Source organism: Bidens hawaiensis, unplaced genomic scaffold (assembly GCF_021521415.1).
Source record: "Bidens hawaiensis isolate Kalapana, Puna unplaced genomic scaffold, B.hawaiensis_p1.1 tig00004192_1, whole genome shotgun sequence".
NCBI classification, from domain to species: Eukaryota; Viridiplantae; Streptophyta; class Magnoliopsida; order Asterales; family Asteraceae; genus Bidens; species Bidens hawaiensis.
In genome coordinates, this window is record NW_027491249.1 from 580550 (window position 1) to 601373 (window position 20824).

Below are 20824 nucleotides of genomic sequence, written 5' to 3' on the forward strand. Positions count from 1 at the left end.
AGAAAGTATTGCTTGGTTAATAAGCTAGTTTTATTTTTACTAAAACATAAAACATTATAAATAGATAGAAATATAAAATAAAATAATCAAAACAAAAATATGCTTAAACTTTAAGGTCGTTTCGTCGGCCGGTTTTAAACGAGACCCGTAGACCAAACCGTTTACTATGGTTTCAAACTTTTAAAACCGACCCACCGAAAGTCTAAAGAAAACACCTTAAAATGAAAACGGTGAACAGTTTTATGATTTTAAACCAAACCGTTGACACCGCTACATAAAACCAACAAAGCCAAGAGGGTTAATTAGTTATAAACAAATCACAAAACCAACTAATAATATCAACGAATGTTAAAAAATGAATTTAAAATTAGAAGGCTTTAGAGTATTGATGCCATTGACTCCCTACACTATTTCTAGCCTGTGTTTAAAACTTCAACCCATTCCAGTGATTATGCAACCCAAGCTCCTCCATTCATGTTATCATCAACGGCGAATAGGAACGACGAATCTGATCAACGCAGGGTGGAATATTACATGAGTAACATTAAAGCTCCATCTTACTCTGCTTTTAAAAATGTTTGGAAATCACTTAATGAGCTTAGTCAGCTTAGTGTGAACCGTGGAACCCATGCTCAAGCACCGGATCTTGATGATGTAGTTCGCGGTAACGCCTCTATAACCAACTTCAACAACTATTATAGTGGTCATGAGAAAGCACCGTCACGATTCGCGATGGTTCATAATAATCATAATCATTCGAATAAAGATGAGTCCATTGATACTCCAACATCTTATCAGCGCATATATATATAGATGTGGATGAGTTGGCAAAGAAATATATCCAGAAAGCACTGGCAAGCAATCAAGCCCAAATTACTCCAACTAATCTTTAATTTCCTTCCTTATCAATTAGTATCATGTTTTGGTTTTCTATATATTGTACGTTTTGTTTGAGAAATAAAATAAGAAAACTGTTTTAGCGTTCTTATTCCTTCTATGTTGTTCTTAGACACTAACCCACTTTAAGAGTCACCGATGCAACAACAGATGCAACTCACTAATCAACCGATGACCCGTCCCACGCCCCGGGCACAGAAATCAACACCAGCCGCCACCCCACGATCAACTCCCACAAACCACCAACCATTGATGGCTCGAACCCTCTCGATTGGATTTTCCGAGCCGAGAATTACTTCACCTATCACAACACTCATAATGCCCAACGCATCAACGATGTGATAAAATAGTTTAAAAGGCTAATAAAAAGTTAACATGTTACATTTTTTATATTCACTTAGTACATAAAATGCGACAATTTAATGTGATACGTTAAATTGACATGTGTCCTAAATTATTTTTTTTTATTAGCAAAGACAGACAGATTTTACGTGCATACCTTAAAAACTTAATGAACTCACTACTAAAAAATATACCTTTAATGACACGCCAATTATGACATATAGTCATTTTATAACAGGTAAAAACCACGTATCACTAAAATATGTCATCTTTTATTAAAACTTGAAGAAACGATGACAAGCATTTTACGTGTAATTGTTTTAATGTCATTAAAGGTTAAAAAAAACATTGAATACACTTTTGAGTGTATGCCATGTTTAAGTGTCACTTTTTAATTTATAGGGCTTGTTACAAAACCCACTTTCATCTCATCGTACACCTTTCAATTCTCATGGCAGTAACCTAATTCTAAGCACATCTTCCATGGCAGTAACCTAATTCCACCTCTCATCATTTGACCTCTCTCATCTCATAAGTCCAATTGATGATTTCTAGGGCTCTGGATTTACGGATCTGCATCTAATTGATGATTACGGCTCGGATTGCTCGCTATTACGGTATAATCTTTTACTTGTTGTGTTAAATTGGTACATAAATTGGCTTTACGGATCTGCTGATGCATGGCGTCTTTGTCTTTTTTCACGATTACGGCTCAGATTCGCAATTACAGATCTACTGATGCATCAACAGATCAATTTCCGTCTTCAATTTTGATTAAGCTAAAAATTGGTGCATAAATTCGGTTAGGTTTTGTGTTTCCGTCTTCAATTTTGATTAATCTTTCAGTAATTGTAATTTTGAAACCCTAGGTTTTGTGTTTTGGAACTGGAAATCGAATTAGAACACGTTTTCCTGTAGTTGTACCTAATTTGCCGGAACTTTAGTTTGAATCCGCGAATTGGAGCCTATGTATTCAATGATTGCAATTTTGAAACCCTAGGTTTGTGTTTTTAGACTAGAAATCACAATTTGAATTGATGAATTAGAGCGTATCTTATGTCCATCTCTGATTTGCAATGTGTAATGCACAAATGCTCTGTAAAATTGCAAATGAACAAATTGCATTACAAACTGGTTGATTTTCTGTAACATTTGTTACTTTTCAAACCCGAATACCCAACCCATTTCAAATTTTTGGTTTTTGTTTACAAATATATATATATATATATATATATATATATATATATATATTTGTAAACAAAAACCAAAAATTTGAAATGGGTTGGGTATTCGGGTTTGAAAAGTAACAAATGTTACAGAAAATCAACCAGTTTGTAATGCAATTTGTTCATTTGCAATTTTAATATATATATATATATATATCTCAAATTCGTTTCGATGTATTTTTATTTATTAATATTTATCATTAATAAATAGTCCCGACGATTGAAGTTAATCGCTCGAGCATTCTTTTTATTTGCAGTCAATTATAAAAACTTCGAGAGTTAACGTTTCTATTCAACCGACTCGCGAACTATAAGAGTATAGTTTCAAAATTTTCTAAGTTATAAACCTATGTTACATTTATAAGACATTTTAAAGTTCAAGGTTCATTTTGAAAGATTAGTTTACTCTATGTTTTTAAGAGTCTTGAAAAGTACAAGGGCCTAATGTGTAACATTGGAATTCAAAATATATTATTTATTAAAAACCCAGCCACCCAACCCTCCCCCCTACCCGTTTTTCCGGCCCGGCTTTCTGGCCACCGGAAATCGGTTCCGGCCAACCTCCAAACACCTCAATCTTCGCCTCTTTGACCCGCTAAATTAGCCGAACGACTTTAAACCTCGATATTATATGATAACTAATATATTAGTTATACTATAACACTCTATAATTGCGGTTTAATTCCCTTGTCATTCGCCGGAATTCGGGTTAATCAAATTAATGCCATTAACGAGCCTACGCTCCCATTTACTAGTATAAATAGGACCCTTAACTAAAGCTAAACTCGTCCACAACCATCAATTGATCTAACAAACACTCTATAATACGCCATTGATTCCTTACAGTCCGTTTTTCCGGCCATCCGCTGTCGCCGTCAACCTAAAATACTTACAGGTAATAGTTAGTTAGTTTTGTTTCATTGTTCAACGTTAATTAAAACCCCCAACCTTAATTAAACTAATATGGAACTAATTAGGAGAATTGAAATTTAGGGTTTCTATGGGAAGAAGATGAACTTCATGTTAAAATATATAAATATTTGTTTCTGTTCCAAGTTCAAGCATACAAGCTGGAGCAGTTGGTTACTGTGTGTGCTTATGGACATAAGGACCCGGGTTCGAAACCCGGGTCAAGCCTTTTTATATTTTTTTTGTATTTTCTTTTAACAGCTTGTTTAGTTATATTAATTAAATGATTTATGTATTTAAAAATCATTTTAAATCAATAAAACCACTTTTAAACTAAACAATATTTTTTTTTTATAAATAAGTATAAGTTTTATCTCACCATTTTCCATGTAAAAACCAACTTCCAAACCCGTTAAAACGATAAATTTCTCGTTTAGATTCCGTTACGTTAGATTCAATTCATTAACCTTAAAATTTATTAAGCTTATATTTCATTAATCATTAATCCGTTAAGATTAATTGGTTTGTTAACTTTATTTCGTTAACCATAATTCTTTTGAGTTTAATTCGTTATTTTCAATCCGTTAAACTTTGATTCGGTAAAGATAATTTGGTAAACTATAATTCAATTTGTTAGCTGAAAATATTTTTAAACCGTTAAAGTTAGTTTATAAACCGTTAGCTTATTGCATCAACTTTATATTCCTTTTCGTTAGATATTTATAAACGCTAAAATAATTGTACTAGATAAATTTCTCGTTTAAAATCCGTACATTTTAACTCACATATTAGTGTTAAGATCATAATATTAAAATAATTCTTAGTTCGTTAAAATTCCGTTAAAGCCTAAAAATAATATTAAATAAATTCATGCCTTAAAATAATAAAAGCTAAATAAAACAATATATATTTCCAATAAAATTGGACAATAATTAACTTTAATAATCCCGTTAGATAGTCTTTAAATATGCGATTTTATTTTATAGTTCGAGAAGTTCAATCGTTTCGGATTCTTTAACGCACTTTCGGTTGCTTCGGTTTCGTTATCGTGCTTTCGGCTTTTATTACAAGTTTGTCTTCGATTTCAAGGTGAGTTTTTCACCACCCCTTTTTAAAGTTTTAATGTTTTGGGGTAGCATATGTATCCTTATAAAAATCCCAGCATTGTTTCTTCTATTACAAACTACAATTCGTATATGGACTTGTGTGCTACTTGCACGAATATTACTTGCACGATTGTGAAGCCTTATTAAGTATGATCATACGCCTCCCTTTGCACTCCGGTCCATTTGTATCGAGTGGAAAAGGGCCTCATTATCCAAGTACGTTGGTTGTTACCAATTGGAAAGGACCTTACTTGCGCGATTACCCAAGTACGTTGGTTGTTACCAACTGTAAAGGACTTACTTGCTCGTTTATCACTTGTCCATGAATTGTATGGTTTTTACATACGTACTTAAACTGTGGAAACTCACTGGCTATTTATAGCTGACTTTATTTTATACATATGTTACAGGTGTAAAGATACGAGGATGAAAGTTAGAAGACACATAGCATGCTTATAGGATATTCAAAGAACAACCTAGCATTTGTTTATTTATTTGTTACAACTTGTATTATTTGATAAACTTGTGTTACATGAAGATTTAAATGAAATAATGTTATTATGGTCACCTAATAGTGTCACGTGTGTTTGAGCAATCTGTATGTTACACTCCGGCGTTTCCGCTTTAGCCGGGGTGTTACATTTTCAGTATCAATATTTAAGGTATTTGAAATTGAGAACTTGTTTGTTGTGTGATTAGTTTATTCGTTGTAGTTTTAGCTTCTTTCATTTGCTCATTTTAATATATGATTTTTTTTTTAATTGCTTGTATTATAGGTTGTTTTAAATTTTGGCTGTGGTACAGGAATTATCTCAATATTGCGAATCATGTATGTCTTGCCGCTTCTAGCAGTTTGGTATAATGCTGTTAATGATGTCAATAGGGATGAGCTCCGGATGGTACCGGTACCGATCCCGAAAATCCCGATCCCGAAATTCGGAAATAGTTGGTACCGGTACCGGTACCGGTATTTCGTGAAAAATTCGGGAAATACCGAGCCCGTACCGAACCGTACTGATACCATACCGATACCGAAAACTCAAAACTTGGTACCGATTCGGTACTGACGGTACCATACCGGTACCGAATTCGGTACCGGTATGGTACCGGTACCAATAGGTACCCGTACCGAAAACGCTCATCCCTAATTGTCAACATTTACAACTTTTAAACAATATGAAATTTAATACTTTTTACTTGTATTTCTGCAGCTATACATGGCCCCTGTTACAAATCGCGACCGATTGCAGAAAGTGTTGATTTCTGGCGGAATGTCTATGGGATTTACAGTGAGTTAAAAAGATAATATGAGTTTAATTTACCAACATCATGTATGTGTAATATTAATAATTTCATATATATTGCAGTGTCTCCAATAATGCAAGTAGCAAAATGTTGCGCCTTTGAGGTGCCATCTGTAGAGACGATCAGTGGAGAAAATGTTCTTACATGGCCGCATTTGGTACCTATTTTCAATTCTAGAAACTAATGTTATTTTCATATATTATAAATTTTGTTTTCAGTGGAAACAGGTAAAGCATGTGGATTGCTATGCAGTCACAGAAAAAGAAGCAGAATCAGTGACATCAAACTTTAAGTTTCAATCTATGATTGGAGGTAAAGTCCTTTGCTTATATTGTGATAACTTAATCTGACAGTTGTTTGAATATTAATATTATTTTATTTCAGCTCCTTTCCATGGGTTTGCATTTTGGTTTGATGTTAAGTTTGGTGGACCCCTAATAATAACCGAGCGCTTATAACTGTTGAACAGTCAACTGAAACAAAGACTTCTGGTAGTTATCGGAGGAAACGAGCCAGTCCAGATGATGCACTTGTACTTTCCACTGCACCTGAGGATCGTCCTACACATTGGCAACAGGTATATGCCAAATCGGCCCGTTCATAAGTAAATGGGTCAAAATGGCCGCTTAGTTTATATATTGTTTTTGTATCAATTACTAAATATATTTTAAATTTTGACAGACGATGGTGTACTTCTATGATCCAATAGACGTGGAGCAGGATCAGGTTATTTACGGCGGTGTTACAATAACGCGATGCTTAGATAACTTTCGGTGCATTAACATTCATCTTTAATACAAGTGAGTTACTCCTTTTAAATAGTTTCTAGAACCTCATTCTTTTCTAATATAACGAATACTTGTTTGACTTTTTTTGTTGCAGTGTGGATGAAAGAAATAATAGGCTGAAAAGCAGGGATACTTCACCATGGTAATAAAAATGTAGTATTTTTTTTTCATTTTTTTACATAACATGAGAAAGTTGTATGTTTAGGTATATATATGTAACACATGAAATAGTTGTGTGAGTAGAAAAGTAGTATTTTTGACCTAAGTATGGACATAACTGTTTAATAAATTGATTTAGGTAGAATTGTAAACAAACCTAACGAACACGAACGGGGCATGTTTGTGGTCGTTCGCTTAACTTTAACTAAACAAGCGATCGAATGTGAACAATTAAACGATTTTTGGTGTTCGTTTGTTAAGAAAATGAACGTGTTTATGTCCGTTCGTTAATAGGATAAACAAAGGGGTCATGAATATAAGCGAACATAAGCAAAGAAATATATAAACGGATGAACTTAAACAATAAACTAACGAACATAAATGAAAGTTAATGAACGAATGCTATAAACAAACATTTACTAACATAAATGAATGGATGTAGATGCATTCAATTAATAAATTTGTTAATTGAGCCACAATAAAAGCTGGAGCTCATTTAAGCTCGGTTCGATTTCTTCAGTAAGTAACCTTACTTTTCATTTACAGACTATTTGTTTTTGATTTTTTATTTTTCATTTACAGACTATTTGTTTAGACTTTTTATTAATGTATTGTTTTGTTAATTCGACAGGAGTGTTCGTTTTACACAGCTTATCTTCTTTGCTCCCTAGCAGTTACAGTTCATTTTCATGTGAAAATCCTCCTGTCAACTCTTTCATCAAGACAGGTAATTATTGATAACAACTTTTAAAGTACGTTTATAATGCATTTTTATGGTTCTGAAAATTTTCACCTTTGCAATAGCCAACTTCGAGACATCTTGCAGTGGCCCCTTTATGACATCTCATTGAGAAGGACCCGGTATGTAACCACATATCTGGTGACTGGTTAGTCCTACAGGTTCAAGAGCTCACATCTCTTTGCTTATCAGGTGATGTGTATTATAATATCATTTGGAACCACTTGTTGTCATTGTAAACTAACAGTTATAATATTATTCACAGATAGGCACAATTCAATTTAAACACATGAGGCCAGTTGGTGTGTGGCTCCTAAAATTCTCTTCTGGACAAGGTACATACATGTAATATAATTGAAATAATGTATAACACTAGTTACTAGTTATGATAATTACTAGTAATATATATAGAGTTAAGATTGGTTTTTTTTTTAATCTAAAATTACTTTATTTGTTGTAGGAATTCGTGAAGATTGGTCGACTTTTGTTGCAAACGTAATTTGGCGGTGAAATTTTGTATTGAAACTTTAATTTAGGAAAAAATATTGTTAACTTTGTAATGTTTGTTATTATGTTATGAAATGGATTGCTTTGCTACATATGTATTTTATTTTGTATTATAATTATTAATTGTCATTTAATGTGAAAAATGGTAATTCTACAAAAAGAAATATATATATTTTTAAAACGGCTAAAATCATGACACGTATTTATGACACACAAATGTAGGTCATCTTAATTATGACAGAGGTTTTCTTGACACACATTGTGTGTCGTAAAAGAGTGACATAAATGCATGTCATAAACAGTTGACACACAAATGAATGTCATTTTTCTTTTATGACATGGCATTCCTTGATACGCTTCTACGTGTCATCTACCTCCTTTAATGACGCGTATTAAAGGTGTATTTTCTAGTAGTGACTTATGCTATTATTATTAGTCATATGTTTACCTCCGATGGGAACTTGATGCTTTACTAAATAATTATTGGAATGGTATGCCAAATGTGTGGCTAACTATTGGTATACCATTGAGTATCAATGCGATTCTAAAAAAAGAGAAAAAATTGTTGACTATTGACATTGACTTGGTGGACTACAGCATCTCTTGCATTTGCTTAAACACCAACCCATATTCATGTAAACTATTCTTTTACCACTCAACAAAAATGTATTATGATCAAGATGTATCATCCACGGACAATAGTGACGATGAATCTCAGTTCCCGACCGATGATAAACGCGCGGTGGGTTATAAAGCATACGTTAAAGCTCCGTCTTGCTCGGCTTTTCAAAAAGTTGGGAACTCGCCTATTGGGAGCGGTGATCATTGGCCAGGTCAAACCTATGCTCAAGCACCAGGTCTTGATGCTGTAGTGCGCAACAACTCTACAACTGGCTACTTTAACTATTATAGTGTTGATGCCAAACCACCTTCACTATCTGCGGTGGTTCATCAAAATTATTCGAACCTGGGTGGATACTTTGCAAATATTGCAAATTATCAAAAAACCAATCGAAAGAGAATACTTTTTTTATACTTATATCATTATTTTTTCTCTCTCCTTCACTCACAACCACTTTCAAAAAACATTAAAAAATTATATAAATGAACATGTGGTTCTCCAAATTTAACCGTGAGCAGTAATATTTTCTCTCTCCTACTCTCACAACCACTTTTAACAATCTTTAAAAAGTGAAGAAACCACTCACAGAATTTGAAAAATGGATTGAGTCTATCAATAAAAAACACCTAATAGATTATATACTACCATTATTATTGATATAACCAGTGTTGCAAACATCACAACTAGGCATCGATTAATCCCGGATTAATCGCTAGTCCCTATTTCACTGATTAATTTTGGGTTAGTCGGCTAATTAGTCGGTCAATGGTCAAATCCGGCCAAAATCGGCGGTTTTCGGCGAGATTCCGACCAAAATCAGCGGTTTCTGCGAAATTGGAGCAAAAACTAGCGGTTTCCAACGAGATTCAAGCCAATTTCCGGCCAAAATATGTTTGTGTATGCATAAAATTGAAAATTACATATAAAATGTGTGCGTGTATATATAAAACTGAAAAATATACATTAAAGTCCGATCCGACGAATCCCGATTAATCGCTAGTCCTCACCCCACCGTCCGACTATCGACTAGCGATTACTACAACACTGGCTACAACTATATTTTACACACCTTAAAAAGCTAATGAACTTATGCTATTACTATTAGTCACATATGTTTACCTCATAATTGAAGAAAATGAGGTGGGATGGGAACTTGATGCTTTAGTGGATGATAACTTTAAACAAATTATTATTGGAATAGGATGCCAAATGTGTGGCTAAAAAAAGCACGTAAATGACCATTGACTCGTTGAGAATCGATGCCTTTCTAGATTAAGAAAAAAAAAGTTGAGTATTGACTTTGACTTGATGGACTACAAGTATCTCTTGCAATATTTGCTTAAAACACCAACCTATTCACTTAATTAACTATTCTTTTTCCACTCACCAAAATGAATTCTAGTTATGAGGATCAAATCCAAGCTCTGTCCATGTTATCCACGGACAATAGGGAAGATAAATCTCCATTCCCGACCGAGGATAAACGCACAATGGGTTATAAAACTTATGTTAAAGCTCCATCTTACTCGAATTTTCAAAAAGTTGGGTACTCACATAACGGGGGCAGTGATCGTTGGCCAGGTCAAACCTATGCTCAAGCACCGGGTCTTGATGCCGTAGCACGCGACAACAAATATGTAATTGACCTCAACTATTATAGTGGTCATGACGAACCACCATCACGATCCGCCATGGTTCATCAATATCATACGAATCCAGCCTGGGACCCTCATGTAAACGGGGCCAATTGCCCCAACTATTATAGTGGTCACGATGAACCACCGTCACGATCCGCAATGGTTCATCAATATCATACGAACCCAGGTGGATATTATCAACAACCAAACGTAAGGGACTTTCCGCACGTAAATTTAATGGGACCCAGGAGAAGAGAAACGGGGGCAATCGCCCCTAACTATTATCGTGTTCATGAAGAACCACCATCACGATCCGCAATGGTTCATCAAAATTATTCAAATCTTCGAAGATAAAAACTTCGAAGTTGTTTATATAGGAAATGAAGATAAAAACTTCGAAGTTGTTTATATAAAATGAATGATGAAGTGGAATATATTTATATATTTTACAAAAAATGGTTGTAATAAATTTAACTAGCTAGTTATCTATTTTATTAGTTTGTATGCATGTTAGAGATTTTGGAGTTTTGTTTGAATGTTAAATGAAGTAGTTATAACCTTCTTATCATTATATAGCTCTTAAGTCTTAATCATGCATTTTCAGCTTAGTGGCATACCTCTAAATCTTAGACCAATGTATATACCCATTTTGCAGTTTTTTTTGGGGGCTTGTTTATCAAAACCCTCAAGCTGGAAGCTTGACGTTTGTAGTTGACGCTAGGATGTTTGTAGTATGAAGCATGGAAGCTGAAGTATTTTTTATTTTTTATTTTTTAAACTTTGTCGCCTGTAGGTTATATTTTATTCAGTTTATGAGACAACTTCTGTCATGAGCGTGGTGCGATCTGATAGAAGTCTCTTGCGATGTGTATGCCGGGTAAGTAAGTAAGGAGTGAAGTGAAGTCTAATGAGCTATGTTTATTTATATTTAGTTGGAGGGGTGGTTGGTTATTTATTGTTAGTAGAAGGTGGTGGGGTGCACATACATAGAATCATAACAAAAACAGAATAATAATAATAATAATAATAATAATAATAATAATAATAATGAATGTTAATAATAAAAAAGACTCACCACCACCATAAAGCTCATTCATACATTATTATTATTATTATTATTATTATTATTTTGCAATAACAAATCGGCTATATGTGTTGTTGATTGATACTCATCCATATGTATATATATATAGGATTTGGTTCATTTTAGAAGCGTTTTTTAGTGTGAGAAGTGCGAGAAGAGATTATAACCAATCAAATGATTTCTTTTTTAATTTCTTATTATTTAAATAAAAGGGTATGTTAGTAAAATATAAAATGTTTTGTTTTGTAACTCATACTCTTTAATGGTTTAATTAATGTTAAGTTACAAACAAATGATAAGTTGTTATTATTATTATTTATTTCATCTAAAATTTGAACAATTAAAATCCATTTGATCTAAAATCATTTTATTCTAACACATGGCTAATTAATTTTTTTATTTGATCGCTAATGTGAAGTGTTTTTTTTTTTTGTTTGATTTTAATCAACTAATGTAGTATAGGCTTATCTTATGTAATGTAGATAAAGTTACGTAATCTAGTGTATGCACACTTTCAAATTTTGTATAGTCATAACTAATGTAGTGTAGACATATCATATATAGTCTTGGAAAAACTAATGTAATATAGGCTTACTTTCAAATGTTGTGTAGTCATAACTAATATTGTGTAGATATATCAAATGTACAGTAGGCAAAACTAATATAGGGTAGACACACTTTCAAGCGTTATATAGTCATAACTAATGTGTAGACATATCATATTTAGTGTAGGCAAACCTGATGTAACGTAGGCTCACTTTCATATGTAGTGTATGCACACTTTCAAGTGTCGTATAGTAAATATATCTAGTGTTGTGTAGGCAAAACTAATGTAGTGTAGTGTAGGCACACTTTCAAATATTATGTAGTCATAACTAATGTATTTTGGACATATTTAATGTAGTGTAGGGACATTTTCAAATGTTGTGTTGTCATAACTAATGTAGTGTAGAAATATCTAATGTAGTGTAGGCAAAACTAATATCGTGTAGTCACTTGAGACAAGTTGGTGTATGTTTTTATGTATCATGTGTATGTATTAAACTAGTATTAATCATCTTATAAGCATTGATTATGCTAGAAAAATAACCGCCGAATACATTAATGTCTGGTTAATTAGGCCAACACCACAAAAGACATGTATACCCTTTTTAATTAAAAATATGTCATAACTCATAAATATGTGTCTTTATTTATGATAATGCCATTTCTATTGTTGACTATTGATTAAACACAATCAATAGTATAAATTCATTTCTCACATTTCTCGCTATAATATCACTTCTCGCATGATCCATCCCCTATATATATATAATGGGATGGATCTTTTGAGAAACATGTTGAGTTTTAAGAACTTAAGAACTCCATTCTATGCTACACATTTAATTAAATGGATTAGAATATATGGTTGAGATTAAATCTGGCAAAAAAGTTAAAGTAGGAGAGAGAATAAATATGTAACTGATTATACTAACTTTTACGTCCGGTTCGCATGTGTAAAAAGTCAACTCGGTGCGCAAAAAATTCTGTAATTTTTTTACATGTATGTAACTTACATATATTACGCATGTGTAAAAAAAATTCTAAAAAAAATGTGTTGCGCTGAGTTCTTTCGAGTTCTTAAAACTCAAAGTGATTCTCATTTGAAATCTCCCCTATATATGTATAGGGTAAGGTTAAAATAAAAACTCACTTGAGTTGTGAAAACTCTAGAAAACCATTCTCAATCACATGTTTTTAATTAAAGTTTGAATCTTGTGGTCCACAATTAAAATTAATAAAAAATATAAACATAAATATAACTTTTTCTCTCTCCTGAAAACATATATAAAAATTAGTAAAAAAATGTTAAAAAATAGCAAAACAATTTTTTTAGTTTTCATTGTTTTATATTAAATGTTACAACATATATTATGTGTGTAACAAAAAAAAAACGATGTTACATAGGGTTTTCACAACTCAAGTGGGTTTTCATTTTATAATTCCCCTATATATATATATATATATATATATATATATATATATGTATATTGTTTCTTACACCTGCTGCAGCAGGTAAAGGTAATAATAATGGCAGAAGAACAAAATCACTTAGGGTATGTATGTATGTATGGTTTCCTTTTGGTTTCTTCGCACCTGAAGTGTGGAGTTACTTACCCGTGTTCAACGGGTCATGCATAATAATGTTATGATTCCAAGATCAGCAAATGTAATTTTTAAAAGATTGAGTTTTTCAATTTAAAAAGGGGTAGCGGCGTAGTTTGTTGCCCGCTTGCCTTCTGTTTCGATGTAATCAAATGGTATGTGTTTATGTTTTGAAATTAATTAATTAACTTGTTGCAGGGAAACCCGTTGTCGCTGCTGCACTCGATATGGGAATGCGTCGTAGATTCTTCTTTTTTTACCAAATCGGCATCTTCTAACAACAGTAGAAAATCACTTGCTCATGGTATGTATGTATGTATATAGTTGTGTACTTGTTGTTTTGAAATCAAGTACCGTACCGTACCTTACCATACCAGACATGTATAATAATATTTTGGTTTGGGGATATATTAATTGTTCCTTACAGGTAGTAGTAATAATAATAATGGGAAACAAGCGTCTAACAAGCGCAGCGCCACAATAGAATGACTTTTGGCTGAAGAATTTTTTACTCGAATGAGGATGGGATACACTGAATATTGTAATCATAATCATGATCTATGTAATCAACTACCTGATCCCGAACCAGATCTACGAGACCGCTTCGGACAATATATGGCCCCCTCCAGTCAGATGTAGCAGCTTATGATCGCATTGATGCTGGCCAAGACTCTTATAACGCCGGTTTTGATATAGATATCGAGACCAATGAGGAGGAGGAGGATCTATGTAATCAACTATCTGATCCCGAACCAGCTCTAGAAGACTGCATCAGACAATACGTGGCACCTGAATAGTAAGTTTTGACTTATTTGTATGGAATAATAATAATAATATTATTATTATTTTGGGGATTAATTGTTCCTTACAAGTAACTAGCAAAAGTGCCCGCGCGTTGTTGCGGGTTTACGCAAATTATCCCCTCGTGTTCGTTTGTAATATTTTGTGCGGTGTGTAATAGGTTGCCACATATGCATATGGTTTGTTGAATGTTTTTTGGGCAGGGGTCACATCATGTTTTGTGAAATATTTGTTAGTAACGTAGGTTAATGTGTTTTGTGATTTTTAACCAACATAAAAGATTAAATTTTTGTTAATTGGTGAGTAGTTAGAGTTGAAATTTAGTCACAAGCTAAAAGTAATGCTCAAATTAAATTGAATGTGAGTCAATTGGTGAGTTGCTGAAGTTAGAAACTAATTCAGGAGATGAAAGAAATGCTCAAATTGAAGGCACAAAGTTGTCGGTCAACTAATTGTAAAAAGGTAAAGTGATGGGTAGGGGTTGGTTTGTTAAGGTACCGACAGTTTGAATAGTCATATTGTAATCTGTATAGTTTAGGCTTCACAAAGTAGCATATTTATATAAGATTATCATAAAAACTAAGTTAAATGAAATCGTATTTAATTTTTTTTAGTTAATGAACATTGGTTCGTTATGGTATCATCATTTGCTATAGTTTGTAATTTTCAAAATAATTTACCAACCCTTCCATCAACTAACCCACCCAACAAAAATATTATTCACAATTAAACAGGAAGGTTAGGATTTGAACCTTAATGCACCCATATAGCACCAGAGTATTAATCTGTTCCATCCATAAAATGAGCCACTTTAGTCTTGGGTATTCAAAACCAGATATCCAATTTTTTATAGTAAAACGGATATCCGAATTATGTTATTATATATATATATATATATTCAAATTTGCATTGCACATGATAAAATATCAATTAAAAACAACGCTCTCAAAGCATTCAAATAAAGTATTAACTAAAAACAAATGCCAGGAAGTTCAAACAAAAAAAATGTTGCATCTTCATGCTTCACATCTTCTACCTAAAAGAGAGAATATGGTCTAAATACTTGATCTTGGACTTGGCTACTTGCAATAATGTATTTTCAAACTTGTATAAAAAAAAGACAGGAAAATATGTCCAGATTAGATTAGTGTGCAATATAAGTTTGATTTACTAAATTCAAAACTAAGATGGTAAATAATTTTAATCATGTCTATATTACAGTAAGATGAAAGTCTCAACAGTAAACATTGTAATGCCTAGACCCTAAACAAATTAAGGTATCATAGAGCTGGGATTAAACAGTAATTAAAAAATCAAGCAATTAATCAATTTGTAAGTAAAACCAATTCTAAACTAAACAAAGTTAATAGTTAATTAAATTAAAAAATTTGCCCCTAACATCCATGAACTTTGTTTTCAGTCATATAGCCCATTTTCAACCAGTGGAATTTGTGAGATATAGTTTTGCAGAAGAAATCATCCTTATGTAACCAACAAGAATTCTAATCTTCATACAGTTTAACCAAGAGTTTGTTGGCTTCGTAGGCCTTGTTGGCCCGGTTTATTATATGAAGTCAAAAGAGGAGACGGGTGTGGGCGGTCGGGCCCAAGCCCGGCCCGGTTTAGATTTCTTGCATAATAATTTACTAACCCTAGTTCAGTCTTTATATAAACAACATTATGTACTTGTAATATTTGGTCACTCAATAAAGATATACCTAGTTGCCACCCGTGGACGTAGGTCAGTTTAGACCGAACCACGTTAAATCCTCGTGTTCGTTTATTGCTTTCGTGTGTGTGTTCGGTTTCGTGTGTGCGTTTAATCCTAACAAGTGGTATCTAGAGCTTAGGTTCGGATCACACGAAGAACACGTTGAACCATCCCGTCACACCGCACCAGTAGGTCGGATATCTAAAGTCGGTAGCAGCCGTTTGTTTTAGTGTTCCGTTGGCAGAAAACCGCCGCCGCCACACTAATTTCGTCTTGACCGTAACCCCCGCGACGGTTGGAATTTGTTCAGAATAACTGGTCGCTGATTTAAAGATTGCGGTAGAGAAATTATTACTTTTGGGTGAGAAAGGCGTCGCTTGGAATTGTGGTGCAGATTAAAAGGAATTTGGACCAGAAAAGTGTTTTTTTCATTTTTTTGGGCCTCGTGGAATCAAAGGGCAGTAGCCCATATTGTTTTTCCTTTTAATTTGGTGGGCTAGATACAAGGGCAGTAAGCCCAATTTGGTTGAACTTGTGTTGCCCAATTCTTGGGACAGTTTGGCCCATAAATAAATTTGGGTCGGGTCAAGATCTTATTATAGCAAAGCACAAGCTAGGAAAATCAAGATCCTATTTTTTTAGAAGAACGGTTGTCGAGTCAGAAGAAGCGTTAAAGAAACCAAGAACCAGTACCAACCGCGTTTGTCAGGTTTTATCGTTTCAGTTTCTGATATATAGTTCGTATTTCCGCTGCGTTTAAAATAGGTTGATTATTTAACAGAGTTCAGTAAAACAGTTGTTAAGTTCAGGCCCGTGTGATTACTGTGTTTGTCTCTGTTTTATCCAGTTTTTCGTTTTAGTCATTGTCATGGCAGAAGACGGAAAAGTTTCGATACAGAAGTTTGACGGACAGAAGTTTGGTTGGTGGAAGATGCAGATTGAGGCACTACTTTGTCAGAAAGATTTGGATGTAGTGCTTGAGGATGAAAAACCAGAAAAGTTGTCAGAAGCAGATTGGAAGAAGTTAGACAGGAAAGCTAGGGCTTGCATTACTTTGTCGTTGTCGGAAGATGTGGCGTTTAACATCATGAAAGAAACCACAGCACGTGGTATGATGGAGGCGCTATCCAACATGTATGAGAAGCCTTCGGCAGCGAATAAAGTCTATCTTATCCGAGAGCTAGTGACAACAAGAATGAAAGAGGGTGGGTCAGTTAAAACTCATATCAATAATCTTAATTCGATCTTGTCCCGCTTAGTGTAAGTTGACATTAAGTTTGATGATGAAGTTCAAGGCCTCTTGTTATTATCCTCTTTGCCCGACAGTTGGTCGCAAACAGTGACTGCAGTTTGTAGTTCGTCTACAAATATTACTTTCGATGGGATTCGAGATCTGATTCTGGGAGAAGATTCAAGACGCAGAAGTTCAGGTGAATCAACAGGCAATATGCTAGTCACAGAAGGTAGAGGTAGGGGAAAACAGCGAGGCAGTGGGAGCAGGAAGAGGAGTCAGTCTAAGACTCGTAAGGATATTGAATGTTGGGGTTGTAAAGAGAAAGGACACTTCAGGAATCAGTGTCCGAATGGTAAGAAAGAGGTGAACATTACAGAAGACGACACAGATGACGGGGTCAGTAGTGATGAGGCTTTGGTTTGTAGTGTTGAGAGTAGCGTTGATGCTTGGGTGATGGATTCTGGTGCATCGTTTTATGCCACTCACTGTAGTGAAACGATGAAGAATCTTAAATTTGGGGATTTTGGAAAGGTTCGACTAGCGAATGATGATATTTTAGAGGTTAAGGGTATGGGAGACGTTGATTTGATAACTTCAGCCGGTACTTCTTGGACTTTGAAAGACGTGAGGGTTATTCCAAGTTTGAAGAAACGTTTGATATCAGTTGGGCAGTTGGATGACCAAGGGCACGATGTTAAGTTCGGGAATGGGCAGTGGAAAGTAGTCAAAGAGAATCTCGTTGTTGCTCGTTGTAACACCCCGTAACCGCAACGGAAACATACACGGGGTGCAACAGACACATCTGATATCAACAGCATTGTTTATAAAGAAAACACCACCACATTAACTTAAACGTATTACATTGTTCTGAGTTTCATAACCATCTAAGCGTTATCACATAAGTGTTACCGATAGTACATTAACATATTTAATGCAAAATATAGATCTCTAGACTTCCACAAAATAGCACACAGCATCGAACACATATCACTCATTCCAATTTGAGCGTACCTAGAAAGCATGTAAAGAAAACGGGTCAACTACGAATAGTTGGTGAGTTTCACTAATTTAAATAAACCATGACAATTCATTATAAAAATCATAAATAAGTGATGTAATTATACTGAGTTCACAAGTGAAAACTCTATTAACCCCAAAACATATCGATTAACCTCCGGGAACTCTGTTACCCCAGAATACTTCCAATAACCTCTGGGAACTCTGTTACCCCAGAAACATATTTAATAACCTCTGGGAACTCTGTTACCCCAGAAACACATTTAATAACCTCTGGGAACTCGGTTACCCCAGAACACTGTTTCGGGCCTTACAATATTAGCAACTCAGTTAATTACCATCTTAATACATTACCGTACGATTTCCGTACAATAAACATTATATAAATACATTCGTTTCCATGCGATTAGCATGTACTTAAACACTTTGATAGAAACATGCTTTCCGCCCCGGGAAAATATTTAAAACAGTTCAGTAAAAAGGGGCTCGTGAAAACTCACCTTCTTGTGAGCAAGATGTACTACGGTGCACGGCTACTGGTACAGATCTGTAATACGATCCCCCAAATCGTTACTACACAATTTCTATCAATATAACTTAAATTCGTGTTAACCGGTACGTCTGGGGACACTGTTAACCCAGTACCGTACACGATCCGGGGAGAATGTTAACCCCGAAATACTTTTCAGGACTTAGATTAGTGATATCACCTAGAGTTCTTTAGTCAAAACTACCGTCAGTTTGTTTTCTCGTTTTGCGTGCCTAGCACGGTTATCCGTCTTTATGTTTTCAAAAAATGAGTTTGACCACACACGACCTGAAAATAGTTGTTATTGATATTTTCATTAAATTGGTGAAATTAGAGCTCGGTTAGACACCCCGTTTGGCCGCGGAGGCCCGTTTCCGCCTTTAATACACCGGAAACGGTTAAGTCGGGTAAAATTACCCAAATCATCCGAATTATTTTCGGATGATTTATTTTTACTTGATTAACTTAGTTTCATAAAAATCATCCATTTTTAAGGTTTTCAAACACCAGTCAGCTCGCTTAGGCGAACTTCGCCGGTTTACTCGTTTTAAGCTTTAAAAGTTTGTTTTTAAGTTCCATTTAGCACAAATAAATATCCGTTTAGTCTCGGACCTTGAAATTTTGTACAAACTATATTTTGACAAAAAGGAATTTTATAAAATTTTTACAGAATTAATTTTCATATCTAAAATTTATTTAACCATTTTTAAACGTCATTTAAACACCAAATATGTCGAAAATACCAAACGACCTTCGAAAAATCCCAAATTTTTCTGGGATGACCCCTGTCACCCACATAGTTCCCTGTAATTTTTCCAGAACTAAAAACTCATTTTTCATGCCATTTTTACCAAAACCGAGCTAGAAATCCCTAGAACTCGTTTTACCGAAAAGCCTACTTAGACTTCTCCAATGAACCTGAAATTTTGTGTGTGACTTTTATATGTTATAAAAAGATTATCTTAAATTTTCCAGAATTTTTCATGATGTTTAGCTATTTTTCACCATTTTTGGCCAAAACCGAGCATTAAATTCACCAAATATTCATCCTTTATCCAAAAATTACCAAAACTTCACAGATCTCATATTTTCATGTGTAGATCATCTCTGTGAAATTTCGTGACCCAACTCTAAGTCTATCACAATCTGTCCAAATTATCTAAATCACACGAAAACCGAACTATCTTGTGTTTTCTAGCGTTAGATCGCAAAGATCTTGGTTTCTAGCCTTTGCTAGCCACTAGATACAACACTTACAAGCACAACAACACCACACCAAGTAAGTTATACCCACAATCAAGCCATTTCTTTCATGGTTTCGATTAAAACATCAAAACAAAGATTTTGACCGTAAAAATTCGTTTTTGACTCATTTAATTACTTTCTTGGACCAAGATCCTTTGTATAACTTGTATACATCACTTGATCCTCCAAGAATCGGTTTCATCTCGGGTTTTCACCCATTTTTCATTTGAAACCTCATTTTCTCAAGATTTGGAATTAAAAACTATGAATCAACCATTAAAACCAAGTTTATACCTTGAGAATCTTGTTAGAAATCAAAGGTTTTGGATGAATGTTGAAGAGAGGATGATGATCAAGAGTTTGTTGGTTGTAAAAAAAGAAAATGAAAGCCAAGGGTTGTAACCCCTTGGCCGATCGGTCCATTAAAGGGTGTGGGGTGGGGCCCACACCTTCATTCTTGGCCACACATTCAGATTACGCAATCTGGATAATGTTGTGGATAATCTGGTTCAGTTCGTTTTTCGGTAAAACGTTTAATTCCGCTCAAAACGAGGCCAAAACGGTCGTTTTTCGGCTTAAAATTTAAATTTATATAAAACCGATTTAAAAACTTTAAAAACTTAAACCATGACATTTATTGACTTAACACATCATATTGTCGGTAATTGTGCATCTTTTTCGGCTTGATCGATCGTCTCTTGCTTGGTTTGATGTTAAAGGTTTCGTTTATCGTACCGACGTACTAATAAATCGAAATCCTTTTTCTGTGCTATAATTCACTTATCCCGAAGCTTTAATACTTCGTAAACATCACTAAACAC

General features: G+C 34.2%; 1 pseudogene; it reads left to right on the forward strand.

The window, feature by feature from the left end:
• Positions 1–534: 534 nt before the first annotated feature.
• Positions 535–6580, forward strand: LOC143625679 (putative protein arginine N-methyltransferase 6; annotated as a pseudogene).
• The last annotated feature ends 14244 nt before the right edge of the window (positions 6581–20824 follow it).